The sequence below is a fragment of the Macaca nemestrina genome, chromosome 11 (assembly GCF_043159975.1).
Source record: "Macaca nemestrina isolate mMacNem1 chromosome 11, mMacNem.hap1, whole genome shotgun sequence".
NCBI classification, from domain to species: domain Eukaryota; kingdom Metazoa; phylum Chordata; class Mammalia; order Primates; family Cercopithecidae; genus Macaca; species Macaca nemestrina.
The window spans coordinates 132,571,700-132,580,912 of record NC_092135.1 but is presented as its reverse complement, the minus strand read 5'-3'; the positions used below and the strand labels follow the sequence as shown (position 1 = coordinate 132,580,912).

The 9,213-nt window shown below is 47.9% G+C and overlaps 1 long non-coding RNA gene across 1 annotated transcript; it reads left to right on the top strand.

The window, feature by feature from the left end:
• Nucleotides 1-752: 752 nt before the first annotated feature.
• LOC105473869 (uncharacterized) lies at nt 753-5,106 on the top strand. Its single transcript, XR_011610155.1, has 3 exons — nt 753-2,234; nt 4,167-4,243; nt 5,095-5,106. It is a non-coding gene; the product is annotated as an uncharacterized lncRNA (long non-coding RNA).
• The last annotated feature ends 4,107 nt before the right edge of the window (nt 5,107-9,213 follow it).

Here is a 9,213-nt window from a genome sequence, read left to right as displayed (position 1 = left end):
AAGTAGATGAGTGGTGAGCAGGGGCTTGGAGGGGTTGTGGGTGGGAGAGATTGATGGCAGTGGGTACAGGGTTTCTTTTCTGGGTGATGAAAATGTTCTAGAACTAGACAGTGATGATGACTACACAGCATTATGAATGCACTCAAAATCACAACGTTGTCTTTTAAAAGCATGAATCTCATATTATGTGAATTATATCTCAAGTTTTAAAATTGAAAAAGAGACCATGTGTGGTGGCTCATGCTTGTAATCCCAGTACTCTGGGAGGCCGAGGCTAGTGGATCACCTGAGGTCAGGAGTTTGAGACAAGCCTGGCCAACATGGTGAAACTCTGTCTCTACTACAAATACAAAAATTAGCTGGGCGTGGTGCCACATGCCTGTAATCCCAGCTGCTCAGAAGACTGAGGCAGGAGAATCACTTGAACCCAAGAGTCAGAGGTTGCGGTGAGCTGAGATCATGCCACTGCACTCCAGCCTGGGCAACAGAGCGAGACCGTCTCAAAAACTAAAAATAAAAAAAATTGAAAAAGAAAAAACCCATCAAACATAGTACCTTATCTGATGAGACTTGTCATCTTGAAAGATCCTTAGGAACGGATTCCTTTCTAGTCAGCCTGATGAGAATGATAAGTGATATCTGTTTACTTTTTTGTACCCAGTAGAGAGTGCCATTCTTATACGACTAACTTTGAACAGCCAAGGAAAATGATATCCCAGGCAGATTTAATTAAGTTCTTAATGAGGGCTTGTTTGAGTTTCTGTTATCCACTGTAATTGCTACAGTTGGGCTCTTGAGTACTAAATCACATTAGAGGGTTCCTCTGGTAAGACTCAAGGGTGAACAGGCCTGGGAGAAAAGAAAAAGAAAAAAAAACCAGCCTGGTGCCACTGACCAATGATTTCTAACATTTCTCCTTTCATCTTTCAGATCTTAGGTTTTCACACTCCCAGAAATATGCACTGATTCCAGAACAGCACTCCATGGTACAGGCTGTGACTCTGCAGTTTGTCTTACAGTAAAGTTAGGATGCTGATTCCGATTGCAGGTGCTTTGCCAAATGAAAGCATCTGAATGTCTACCTGTGTGCCCATTTACACTCTCAGACTCCTATAAGGAACTCATTCATCATTGTAAATCAGCCAAGGACTCAACAGTCTATAAAAAGGGTTCTTGAGTTTCCAAGCTGTTCTTCCTTGCTGTGCACATCACTCTTTGTGTCTGGATCTTAAACTCAGATTAACTCTTGTCTGTCTGGTTCCCTTTCAGGATTATGATCAACACCATTCAAGTCAGACATTAATCTGCTGCTCCTACTGACTTGCTCCGGAATGAACACATTCTACAGATCTTTGCTTCTCAAACTGTAATACGCAAAGGACTCACCTGGGGCACTTGCTAAAAAACACCAAGTCTTGTTTATTAGGCCCAGGTGGGGCCCAAACTTCTTACTTTTAACAAGCTGCCTGGTGATGCTAATGCTGCTGGTCTGAGTAGCAAGGAACAAAGCCATGGTTTCTGTATTGCAGAAGACAGATGCAATGCGTGATAGGCTGCCCTCGCATGTACCCTTGCTGAGCCCAGTGTAAAGGGTGAATGCTACAGAAGGGAAATGCATGCCCATACCAGGAGAGCACCTGGAAAATGTGCAGCTCTGCCTTCACGAAGTGGATATTGCAATGGCCTCTGCCAGCACACACGGCTGGAAGGGAAATAGCAATACCAGTTGGTTGCTAGTGTGGCCTCACATATTCATGAGACTTGTTTTGTCAGATTTCAAGGACATCTCTCAGTATCCATGACTTTCCTAACCCTTTGTTTTTGTTTTTGTTAGAATGTTAAGACACTTGGACCTTGGAATAGCTGCATGCATGACCCGAGGCAATGTGCAGTTTCAAGAGATACTGGCAGTCAGTACCTACACCCGACATCACGGCCCCTCCTGGTCCCTTCCACGCCCACCAAGGCAGAATCTCCCTGTGCCCCTGCACACTCACGTGTCTCCCCTTTCTCAGCCCATGGATTGAGATCGGATCATACCACTGGCTCTTACCAATGTAACTAGAGGGAAAAAGGACAGTTCCAAGAGAATGTCCATTCTCCTTTCTTCCATTACCCTCTGGAGAGGGGAGTGGAGAGCAATGGATTCTAAGATAACTGAAGGAGGCCGGGTGCAGTGGCTCATGCCTATAATCCCAGCACTTTGGGAGATCAAGGTGGATGGATCACTTGAGGTCAGTAGTTTGAGACCAGCCTGACCAACATGGCAAAAACCCGTCTCTACCAAAAATACAAAAATCAGCTGGGCGTGGTGGTGTGCACCTGTAGTCCCAGCTACTTGGGAGGCTGAGGCAGGAGAATTGCTTGAACCCAAGAGGCAGAAGTTGCAGTGAGCTGAGATCGTGCCACTGCACTCTAGCCTGGGTGACAGAGTGAGACTGTCTCAAAAACAATAAAACAAAATAAAAAATAATATAACTGAGAGGCAAGATGAGAATTGCCTGGAAGCCAGAGTCACTTCTTCCTAGAGTCACTCTGCTCAGTCTGCTGCCAACTGTGATGTGAGCTAGACAAAAACCTCTGTTGTGTTGTGCCACTGAGACTTTAGAGTTTATCTGTGGACATAGCAAAGCTTAGCATGATTAGCGTTGAACACGTACCCACTCCACCGACCACCACAAGAACCCACAATGCCAGGCCAGCTGTTGGTTATTAGATGGTTGGTGACAAAGAGTCTGTGCATGCAAAATTTTCTCTAATTTCTGGGCATATGTTCTCAGGGGTCTTGTTCAACCACCTTCTATTTCTTACTTTAAAAACATTTTTTTCTTCTTTAGAGTGTGGGACAGGGTGTGTTTCTTTGTGGTCCAGGCGGAATGAAGTGGCATGATCATAGCTCACAGCCACCTCAACTTCTTGGGCTCAAGACATCCTCCTACCTCAGCCTCTTGGGTAGCTGGGACTACGAGCATGAGCCAACACACCCAGCTATTTTTAATTTTTTGCAGAGACAGAGTTTTGTCATCTTTCCCAGGCTAGTCTTGAACTCCTGGGCTCAAGTTGTCCTCCCCTTTGGCCTCCCAAAGTGCTGGGATTACAGGCCTAAGTCCTCAAGTCTGGCCTATTTCTTACTTTTTGTGACACAGTGCACTGCCCACTGGCACTTCCAGGTCCTCTTAATCTTTTGGCATCGAGGGCAATGCTTCTCAAAGGTCAGCGTCAGGCAAGCATCAAGCTTATTTCAATCTTTTGTTTCGCTGGCCGGCATGTATGATTATACTCCACCACAAATGAGACTAGTATCAAAGCTGGTGCTGGGGGTCAGTGGGCAGTGAAAGCTTGTCTTGGGAGGTGCATTCACTACCTGTGGCTGCCGTAGCAATGACCACACATTGGGTACAACAACAGAGCAACAGAATCACAATAAGAGGTGAATCCACTCACAGTTCCGGAGACTAGAAGTCTGAAATCAAGGTGTGGTCATGGCTGGTTCCTTCTGGAAGTTCTGGGGGAGACACTGTTCCAGGCCTCTCTCCAGCTTCTGGGGGCTTCCGACAGCCCTCAGCATTCCTTGGCTTAAAGTGACATCCCCCCAATCTCTGACCTTCTCTGTATCTCTCTCACCCCTTCTCTTCTCTTACTAGGACATGGGTCAATGCATTCAGGGCTGCTTCTAAATCCAAGATGACCTCATGTCAAGATCCTCAACTTCATTACACCTTCAAAGACATATTTTCCAAAGAAGGTCTCATTCACAGGTTCTGGGTGGCCATACCTTTTAGGAGGTCACCACTCCACCTGCTACAGAAGCCAATGAGAAGAGGCAAAACCCAAACAACTTATTGAAATATTCACAGAGCTTTGTAAGCTGAGAGGACACCATCTGGCTCAAGCCCATTCTATGTATCTCTCATTGTAAATTACAGTCATCCCTCAGTATCTGCAGGGAGCTGGTCCCAGGACAACCCCTCAGATACCAAAATCTGCAGAGCCTTGTGGCTTATATAAAATGTTGTAGTATTTGCGGATAACCTATGCACGTCCTCCTGTATTATAAGGAATTATCTCTAGATGCCTTGTAATGCTGAGTACAACTGTTATACTGTATTTTTTATTTGCATTACTTTAATTATCATATTGTTATTTTTATTGCTTCTTATTCCCAGATATCTTTGATATGCAGTTGGTTGAATCCTCAGATGTGGAGCAGGAGGATATAGAAGGCCGACTGTATCCGGACACGGTATAGACAAGGTGTCATCCTGTGAGCCTTTGGGAGAGGACCCTGTCTTAACATGCACTCTGCCTGAGGAGCAGCACACTGCTGTGGTGACTGTCTCTCTCTCCCTCTTTTTTTTTTTTTTTTCTTGAAACACAGTCTGGCTTTTTTGCCCAGGCTGGAGTGCAATGGCACAATCTCAGCTCACTGAAACCTTCGCCTCCCAGGTTCAAGGATTCTCCTGCCTCAACCTCCCAAGTAGCTGGGATTACAGGCACGCACCGCCACCCCACTTACCTAAGTTTTTGTATTTTTAGTAGAGACAGGGTTTCACCATGTTGGCCTGGCTGATTTTGAACTCCTGTCCTCAAGTGATCCACCCGCCTCAGCCTCCCAGAGTGCTGGGATTACAGGCGTGAGCCACCGCGCCCGGCCTCTTTTTGTTTTTGTTAGTCTGTGTGTTGTGGTTTTGGGAATCCAATTCAAAGCACCAACATCTGATGGGAAGCCAGAGAACTTATTCTCCAAGTGGAGGGACACAGGGCAGGCTTCCCTGAACCCCTGGGCGTGTGCAATGGGCGACCAACCTGGCACCCTTGTCAAGAAGCATTTTGCTCAAAGTAACTGAACTTCCAGGAACAGAAGGTGTGTGGGTCCCACACTTGATCTTCCTGGGGGTACTGACTACAGCCATGTCACAGTTTACTCATTGAGATTAGAACAGAATGAACTTCATTATATCATTGTGAGTTTTTATAATTTAATTTCACTTGTTGTAACACAATTATGAAAGATGATTGACAAAAGGAAAATGTGTGTGAAGATGGATGTCATATGCACTTGACACTTGACCCAATTTGATTCTCTCCCAATAGCTGAACATTGAGCATGGACCCTCGTCATTCGCCTTCCTAATCAACAAATATCTTGGTGTCCTTCCTGTGCTGCTGTGGATTTCTGATCACACAAGCCTGCTAGAAACCTGCACGCCTCTGTTCTAGCAGGATGCTAACAACGGTCTTTCTTATTCAGTCCTGAAGGTAGTGGGTATTCCCAAGAGGGGAAGCTGTGGGAGGTTACTTGCAGCTTCTTTGTGGAACACAGCATCTGGCCTGGGGTCATCTTGGTGGCCACATGTCTGTGATCAAGGTCACTAGCATGAAGGCAGAGGCCGGTGGGAGCAGGAGAGAATGGTAGCATGGGCAGGAAGGTTCTGGGATCTCTTGGAGTTGGCAGTAGGACTGGGCTATGGGGACCAGCACTGAGGCCAGCAGGCTTGGAGGCCTGACCTTAAGGAGGCCGAGAAGAGAGGATTAGATGCTAAGGAGCCTTTGAAATCTGGTGACGTCAGACCTCCCTGAGGTGCAAGGGTGTCAGGGAATCCCCTGGAAGTTTAGTGTAATAATAATAGGAGCCATCATTTATTGAGGCCATATTATGTTCAAGAACTTGCTAAACACTTTGTATTTTTATTTCATTTCATCTTTACGTCAGCCCCGGGAGGCAGTATATGAGTCAGGTCTCTCAGTTACAAAAACCAAACCAGGTCAAATTCAAAATAGGGAAGGATTGGAAGTACGGTGGGGTTACTCAGAGAATTGGAGGAGAATGACAGAAACTGAGGCATCCCGAGGGGCCTGGTGACTAGGAAGCAGGAGTAGGTCACCATCAGCACACACCCCACCTCTGCTCCCTTCTAGATGTTGCCTTTTTTTCCTCATTTTGCAGTGGAAAGGTCTTCATATAGTGAAAAAGCACACAACTTCCCCTCCCATCATGAGATCTCTTCAAGTGTTCACTTTGAAACATTCTAGAGAAAGACTCTTATGTCCTGCTTGCATGCAGGGGCCAGTCCTGGGCTGATCCCTGTGGCCATAGAGTGGCCCATCTAGGGTATGTGCCCACCCTATGGAAGTTGGGCCTCTTAGAACAAGAAGAGGGGTGGGTACTAGAAAATACGTAGTGCAAGTAGGAATTATTATGTGCTTTGACAAATGAGTGCTGAGGCTTGGAGAGGGTCTGTGGCTTCCCCTGGGATTCGAACCCAAGTCTATTTGACACTGCATCTTGGCTCTTAATTTGCCCTAGTGCTGCTTTGGCCAATGCCAGATAATCTTCCAGGCACAGGCTCAGGGTGCCCATGGGAGGGCCTGTTGGGAATGAATGGATGAGAACGGGGGTGATATTCAAAATGTTTAACAATGGGTATGGCATGGGCTTTGTATTCATTCCCTGTTGCTGTTGTAACAAACTGCCACAAGTGATTGGCTTGAGACAGCACAAACTTATCATCTCACGATGCTAAAGGTCAGATGTCCCCAAGTCAGTCTCACTGGGCTAAAACCAAGATGGCAGCAGGGCTGGTTCCTTCCGGAGGTTCCAGGGGGGCATTCATTCTACATCCTTTCCAGCCCTAGGGGTCACCTGCATCCTTGACTCCTGGCTCCTTCCTCAAATTCAACTTCTGTTTCCATTGTCACATCTGCTTCTCCGACTCTGACCCTCTTGCCTCTCTCATAAGGACCTTGGTGACTACATTGCTCCCTACCCCCAGGTAGTCCAGGATCACCTCCAGGGTAAGACACTGCCATGTAAGCCCACATCTTCACAGGTTCTGGGGATTAGGATGTTGATATAGTTTGCATGTTTGTCTCCACCCAAATCTCATGTTGAAATGTGATCCCCAGCGTTGGAGGTGGAGCCTGGCGGAAGGTGTTTGGGTCAGGGGGAGAGTCCATTATGAGTGGCCTGGGCCATCCTCTTGGTCATGAGTGAGTTCACAGGAGATCTGGTTGTTCAAAGCGTGTCACGCTTCCCCCACTCTCTCTCTCTCTCACTCCCATTCCTGCCATGTGAGACACGTGTTCCTCCTTCACCTTCCGTCATGATTGGAAGCTTCCTGGGCCTCCCTAGAAACCAAGCAGATGCTGGCAATGTGCTTCCTGTATGGTCTACAGAACTATGAGCCAATTAAAATTCTTTTCTTTATAAATTATTCAGCCTCAAGAATTCCTTTACAGCAGTGCAAAGATGGCCTAATACACATGTAGACATCCTCAGGGGGCGTTTCTCTGCCCACCGCAGGCATCAGCCAATCCAAGCAGAGGTCACCTGTGCCACTGGGGCAGGGTCTGGAGGCCTCCGTATGGCCAGGTGTCACCTCTGCAGTTGCTAAGTCCTACCAAGGTCCCTGAGTAGGAGCAGGGGCATCAGGCAGGGGCTATTGGCCAACTTGGCATGGACAGATTTCACAGTAACAAGCAGAATGGTGGTCCTGGTGAGTCCCAGCTGGATGACGGCCGGTGGCCAGGGCATATGTGGAATGCAGCCATGCATGGAGGCTGGCAGACAGGCAGGGTGCTGCCGGAGGGTGAGCCGGAACCTGTGGGAAGGAGTGTGGTGCACTATGAGTGGAGCAAGCTTCATGCTGCTTCCCCTGGCATGGGTGCATCAGGCAGGCATGCCCAGAGCTTGGGGGTGAGGGGCTCTGGGGGTTCCATTATGGCTTCAGGTTAGGTCTAGGTGACCAGATACGGAGGCAGAGGAAGCCCAGAGCAAAGATGCTTTGGATGGGAGCAGCACTATCCCAGAAAGGCCTCGCTCCAGACTCTTGGGGTAATTTCAAGCCTAGAGTTTCCTAGGCCAGGGTGGCTTAGTAACGTAATGGATGGAAGGGCATGTGTCATAATGAAGAAGCCAGCAATGCACCCTCTCTCCTACGAGAAGAGCAGCCTCCAGAGAGAGGTGGGGTCTTCCCTTTGGAGTATGAGCTTGTGTCATCCTGGCTTGTCAGGCCCACTGGGATCCAGGCAACCACAGACCTTCCCCGATGGCTGCTAGACCCATGTTGCCCGAAAAGACCACGGGCTGGGGCTGTAGAGAAGAAATTGATTCTGCAAGAGGTCACTGGCTGGAAATAAGGGACTCCTGGCGTGGCCTCTGCTCTAATCCTCTGCGTGGAGCTGAGATTTCCAGGGAGTTAGGCGGTGCCCACTTCATGAGCGTCCAACCTGTGCGGGTGCCCAGATCGTTGTGCCCAGAAGGACCATGTAATGGGTTGAATGGTGGCCCCCAAAAGATATATCTCTGTCCCGACTCCCAGTACCTTCGGATGTGACCTTATTTGGAAACAGGATTTTTGCAGACATAATTAAGTTAAGGACCTTGAGATGAGATCATCCTGGAGTTAGACTGGGCTCTAAAGTCAATGACTGAGATCTCATAAAACACAGGAGAGAAATATTTGAGACACAAAACCACACACAGAGAAAAGCAATATAAAAATGGAGGTAGAGGCCAGGCATGGTGGCTCATGCCTGTAATCCCAGCACCTTGGTAGGCCAATGCGGGCAGATCACCTGAGGTCAGGAGTTTGAGACCAGCCTGGCCAACTTGGTGAAACCCCCCATCTCTACTAAAAATACAAAAATTAGCCAGGCGTGGTGGTGGCACCTGTAATCTCAGCTACTCGGGAGGCTGAGGCAGGAGAATTGCTTGAACCCAGGAGGCAGAAGTTGCAGTGAGTCAAGATTGCACCACTATACTCCAGCCTGGGCAACAGAAAAAAAAAAAGGAGGTAGATATCAGAGTGACGCAGCCACCAGCCAAGGAAACCCAAGGATGCCAGCAGCCACGAGGTACTAGGAGAGAAGCATGGAACAAATTCTCCCACAGAGCCTGCAGAAGAGGCCAACACTACCAGCTCCTTGGTTTTGGATCTCTGGGATCCAGAGCCATGAGACTATACGTTTCTGTTCTCTGAAGCGGCCCTGTTTGTGGTAATTGGTTACAGCAGCCCTAGGAAACAAATGCAAGCCTAAATGCTGAGTTTAGTGTTTCGCTCTCTTGCTCTCTCAAAATTCTTAATAACTTTCAAAGAAGGGCCTCATGTTTTTACTTTGCCCCTGGCCCCACAAATTACATAGCTGGCCCTAGGCTTAGGTTTCCATGGCAGGTAATGACACTGCCTTTGCCCGCAGCTCTGCTCCTCAGTG